Source organism: Girardinichthys multiradiatus, chromosome 4 (genome assembly GCF_021462225.1).
Source record: "Girardinichthys multiradiatus isolate DD_20200921_A chromosome 4, DD_fGirMul_XY1, whole genome shotgun sequence".
Taxonomy (NCBI): domain Eukaryota; kingdom Metazoa; phylum Chordata; class Actinopteri; order Cyprinodontiformes; family Goodeidae; genus Girardinichthys; species Girardinichthys multiradiatus.
The window spans coordinates 29,612,431-29,618,830 of NC_061797.1; positions in this window are offsets into that span (position 1 = coordinate 29,612,431).

The window sequence follows — 6,400 nt, forward strand, 5'->3', positions numbered from 1 at the left end:
CAAAGAAATGAATTCTGACATAACTATGTGTCACTATGAATTTAAGAAAAGCAACATAAAGAACATCCAGATGTTTTTTTTAACTGCAATTCAGTTCCATCAACAACTAAACACAAACTTTAGTTATTCACGTCATCAATGTCTCACTTAGAAATTAGTCACATATCATCCTAATTTGTCTTGTACAAAGATGAGTATTAGATTAATGGACATCTAATGTAATTTAGATGCATAAACCCTACAAATTGAATCAAATAAATAATTCCCACCAAGTATAAAGGCATGACTCTGATTCTTTATCAAAAATATATTCCTTACTTTTGCATATCTTGAACTGTCAGCTAGCTTAATGGCACCAGGGAAACTTTCAATCTAATAAATCACCAATGATTCTGCATGCAAAACTAATTCTTCAAACTAGTTTAAACTATTTCATTAACCTTTTAGTAATAAAACACATAAATCTAAAAGTCATGCTACATCCTTAATTATTATACAAAAAAACATGTTTTTAAGGCAACAATCACTACAAGCATTTTGACTCTATTGTCTCTTAAACAATGTTAAAACTCAGGAAGGGAGGTGCTGAGCGTTACCATGACAACAAAGGCATGAACCAACCTAGTAGGTGGGCGGAGTCAGGCAGAACTAACCTTTGATTGACAGCCTATGGGCAGACCCACAGTTTCTTCATCCCATCCCACATTAGTGTAACTTAAACTGCTTAGCTATTAACATGCACCTACCTGAGAAACAAGCTGCTTCTTAACTCTCCTGAAAACTCAAAGTTTTAATCAATCTGGGATTTAGAAACATTATTCTAAACATGAATTATTGTTTCATGCACCATATAAACAAACATTAATTCCAACAAAACAAAGACAAAACATCAAAGACAGACAAATGGCCAAATTTGAAGCTTCAAGAAATCAAAGAAATTTTTAACAATCTCTTTTCAGAATATGTTTTCTCAGCCATATCTTTTAATGCTATAATTGATCAATTTTGTTATGACAATCGTCAGGATCCTTTTTTTAAAAATGAGTGCACATAGTCCAAAGAGATCTCAAAGTATTTAGAAGCACAGCAACAGTTTTCTCTTATATGAATCCAAATTTACTGATGCTGAAACCTTTTGCTAATTCTTTGTACTGTAACTCTGTAATAATAACTACAATCCTGAGAGTTATTGTTATAGTTCTCTTTTTGTTTGGCTCAATTTGATCGCAGCTGCATTGCAGAATTTCAAGTTAAATGCAAAGAAGTATTTTTTATTTAATTCAATTCAAATTCAAAGATACTTTATTGATCCCCGAGGGGAAATTAGAAAAGTCGGCGTTGACATTTTTATGGTATACCCAAACTAAACAAAACTGCAGTGTTTGACTTAATCAGAAATTAAGATAAGAAGCTTGTCTCCAAACTGGACTTTTTCCCACATAGTGTTTAAAAAAGAACAAACATCATTTTCTTTAATTTGGCTATTTAAATTTTGAGAGTTGGGGAAAACTTATTACTAGAACCCCTCTTTAATAATCCAAATGCTGATAAATGTTTCAATATTTTATCTCTTAATAATCTGAAATTACCTTGTGTATCTTTGTACTCATATGTATTCTTTTAATCTTTAAACCTTAAGAAATCAAACAAGGAGACTTGAGTTTGAGCCGACCATTCTCTTACTGTTAAGAGAGCATTTATTTCTTTTATTTTCCTAAAATGAAGGATTTTACTTGTCTTGATTCTGTTATAAAAATCCTAACCTTGGTTCCAAAACTAAACTCTTCAACCCCAATCTGTGTCCCCAGAGTAGAATTTTTGAGCATTATTGCATTTCAAAGTCACCAAAATGACTGGAACTCATCATTGACTTAGATCTATTCTAATAGGTAATCGGTCTACCTTTAATTAAGTATTATAATTTCATGGACCCAAAATCTATGGCTTACAGACTTCAGGAGTCCAGGAACCACAAGTTGAGTACTACTGCATTGAACAATGGTGTTAACTTTCTGCAGAGATTGAAGGATTGGCTAAATATATTATTTCTGCTTGGACAATAATCAGATTTAAAATTATTAGTTCACAGCTCCTAATTTACCTCAGATCATATTTGCTTCTAACCCAGTTCATAAGAAGCTTCAGACAAACATTATGCTAAAAAAACAAAAACAAAACAAAACCCAGATCTGTTTTAAAATAAAGAAAAAGCATGCTTAAAAAAACTTGTTACTGTGGTGGAAAATAACTCCACGGTTCTGAAGGCCTTTTCATGCAGAGTCTTTTAGGAAACATGAGATTAGTTTAATTTTTGTGTGGTACCACTGTCCAAACAGATTCTTTCTAAATAACCCAATTTTTTCATACTCATTTTAAAGGTTTGTTTTACCAAGGAAAATGTGTTTAACAAAACCAATTACTTCTCAAAAGTTTTAAAAGTTTTCAGCTGGTGATATCTTAGAAAACAACAAGTGTTTTAATATTTCTGTGCAGCACAGAACTGATCAGGTGTCCTTTCCTTCTCCAAAGGGAGAAAAAAGAACCTGCAGAACCAAACCTTTCATAGTTTTTTTGTCAGGACCTGATATAAGGTACAGTGTAAATCAACACGCTGCATGAATCAGAAGAGGGAAGAAAAAACCTAATATAACCTCTTCCCAGCAGCTGCTGTGAAAAACAATGAATTTGTACTTTCCATAAGCGTCAGTTAACACTTGCGGACAAAAACTGCACCAAACTGTAAGTATTGTGTCAGAGACTGTATGAAGACCATCTGCAGTAAAACTAAGCCTGTTTTAATGAGGTCTCTACCCATTAGATTTATGGAATACAAAATCTGACAACAGAAAATAATATCTGAAGGAGAAACCCATCAGGTTTTACGCATGCGCTGGGTTTTAAAAATGCTCCTTCATGAGATCTGTCCTGAGAATAACATAGAAACACTTGGTTACTGCTGAGTTTTGGAGATGTTGTAACTTCCTCTGCATTTTCATAACTTTTAATAACTATAATAATTGACCCTGAATATTCCACGACGAAAGAGAACTTGTTTCTCTAAAAGAATTAACTGGAAAGTATCAAATGAGTTAAGTTATCACCCTTTTAAAGATACTTTTCTAACCCTAAAATAATATTTTAACCTGCTATATCTGTCCACGTCAAGCAAGCGTAACATGAGCAGCGGTTAATAAGCGTTCTTCATTGCAGAAAATAGGAAAAGATTTATGCAAATGTGTGTGTGTTTGTACGTTACCCCCATCAGTTTTTAAATCGCTCCAGAGTCAGACTGTCACACACACAGTCCTCTATCAGTCCAAAAAACAACCAGGCCCTTCCCCGGTCTGTTGGTGAGACATTCAATCATTCTTTGTCCACTTTAACTTCTCCAGGAGGGAGAAAGAAGAAACTTTGCTCCGGTTTCTCTTCTGCCCGCATAAGATGTGCTTTCAATATAAATCCAGTGTATCACTCTTCTGGCTCTTGCAAACAGCATGGATCGTTGTCCATCTCAGTGGGTCCAGACTTCTTCTGAGTTTTGTTTTTTTTTCTTGTAGAAAGTCACACTGCGATTTTCAACATGCAGGAAGGCAGATCTCTCTCTTTCAGGCCGTGCTGGAGAAGCGTCTCTGGCGGAGTAGCCATGGAGAAGGGCAGGTTTCTAAGGTCCAGACTCAAAAACGCAGATGTTGAACTTAAATCCCATATATGTGTGTATTTGTGTGTGAGAGAGGCAAAAGAAAAGTTTAGTATAGGTTCAGATTTTGTACAAACAAATATTATCAGTCAGTCAGTCAGTTGTCCCCCTGCCTGTCACTTCCTTCCACAACATGAACTATACTCCTTTCTAAAACAACTTTATTTTCGCATCTCTAATGTCCCTTTTCAATTTTACCTTCTTTTCCGACTGATCGCAATATTTAAGACAAACAAAACTTCCTTCAGGAAAGTTTTAACTCTTTAACCCCTTAATTGATGCACTCTGTGCTTTTTAATCTTTTCTTATGTTTTTTTATTTATTTTTCCATCAACTGTTTTACTTGAAACTTTTTAAACTATTTTACTTATTTACACTCAAACTTCCACGCTGTGAAAAACCAAACTTATCTTCCAAATTAAAGCACATTTAACACAATCATCCCCACTTTTTCCTTTCATTATTTTATAAATCAGAGTCTGAAGAAGGAGACACCCCTGATGCCTCAAGGTTCCGGAACCATTTTTTTTTACCTGTTCAGCGGCACGTCTGCCCACTGGCTTTTCTCCTTTATGAGGTGTAGAAAATTGCTAAAAACCACCCGCAAAACCCTGTGTTTTGCTTTATCTTATTGTTACCAATAAGAACCTCCCTGCAATTCCTTTTGCAGGGTAACCGGGCCCTCAGCTGATGTCCTCCCTCTCGCAACTCTGGAACCTAATTAATTAGTTAGGAGATGATGGTTAATGTGTAATAAAAATAATAATATACATTATATCATACAGAGCAACTTCTCACCCAGATATATTTGAAGACAAATTGTTCGGATCTAATCAGCCAGAAGCCGCAGGCGGACATGAGGACTCCCCTCCGTAAAATGGAAGTGGACTGAGGACAACGTCTCCAGGCTGGCCAGGCGTCCGTGTCCCATCCTGCGGTCTCCTCTGGCACGTTAGATCCTGTTCGTGACGCCAAAATTGTTGTGGAATTTTCTTATCAAAGTGGGTAGAAGTTGACTCATAACAAGAGAAAATCCGGACTTTGTCTTAATAAGTTTTATTCAAAGGCATTCAGCGTTTGAATGACTCTGTCACCAAGCAAGTCAGTTGAAACAGAGCCCCGATCAACATTTACACACAGTATTTATACCAGAACATGACAGTGTTATCTCAACTGCAAAGAGTTTTAGAAATATGGCCCCTAGACCCTCCCCGGGTCAGAGTTAACAAAGTTATTTATGAGGCCACCCATCTACCTTCCCTTGAAATATACACTTCAGGAAGGGTTAACCATGAAACTCTCCAGCATTTGAATTTAGAGTTCATCTGCTAATAAAAACAGAACACTAATCAAACACAGAGGTCAGAGGTGAGAGGTAGATGGAAGGTCACCTGTGAGTGATACAACACAGAAACAAATGAGAGAGGTGAAGGGAATATCAGAGCATTTTAAAAGAATTTTCCATCACAAAAGTCACTCCAGAACATGATGCTGCCGCCACCATGTTTTACTGGGGGATTGACAATAAACTATCTTTTCAAGCTGTAGCCTAAAAGTTCATGTATGGTTTTTTTCAGACTATAAAACATTTTCCCACAAGGTATGCAGATTGTTGCCAGTCCTGGATGTTTTCTTTAAAAAAAAAAAGATCTTTCATGGTGTTCTACTTCTTAGTACAAATATATGTCGTCACATAAGGGAAGCAACCTGTACTTCTCAGAATATCCTGAAGCTCCTTCAGTGTTGCTGTTGGCCTCTTGGCAGCTTCCCTGACAGTTTCAGTCTCATCTTTTCATAAGTGGAGTCCAGTTTTTGTAAATTCACTGTTATAATGTGTCATCTTTAACAGTATTTAAATGTGGTTGTATTAAAAAAATAACACTTTTATTTATTTATATGTGGTTTCTCTATTATTAAGCCTTTAATTTTGCTGTAGACCCCAGTACAATGACTACAGACTATTCTATTCTAGTTAAATGTCACTTTCCTGAGACAAACTCACTGGAGTGTTTTCCTTTAGCTTTAGCTTTAGCTCCAGGTAGTCTAGACTACTTTCACAGTGCAGAAACAAACATGTTAGGTAAATTGGCCACACCAAATGGTGAGATGGTAGTTTGTGCAGTGTTATCTATCCGGCATATCTCTGTGTTGTCCTGTGATAAGCTGGTGACCTATCAGTGTGGACTAGGCCTCTTGCCTAAAGGTTGCTTGAGAAAGGCACTGAAATGGATGAATAATTTTGGTGTGGTTCTGATAGTTGGATTTTCGTTGCTACATTCTTGTTTTATCTTGTGAACATGTTTTATTTTGTAATTTGTCACTTGTGCCCTTTGATTAGATTTGCCTAATGTTTCTCCCTTTCCATTGGTCCTGATTTGTACATTACTCACCTGCATTTTATGTTCAGATAACTCCACCATCGATTGCTGTCATTGTCAGATTCTGGACAATTATTGCTCTTTGAGTTGTGGTGAGTTTGTATTTTATTTGCTCATCCTGCACATGCAACACCTTTCAAAGGATTTTATTAAAAACTCTCTCTCAGTCTCTTTCCTCTGTCTGTATTTAGGTTTTTGTTGCCGACATTTGCATGGTTTTGTGACTAAACTCTAAACTTATTAAATATGTTTTCTTTTTGCAAAGTATACTTAAACTTTAAGTGGATTGAATACGTTTTAATTTCAAATTTAAAAAAATATGGAG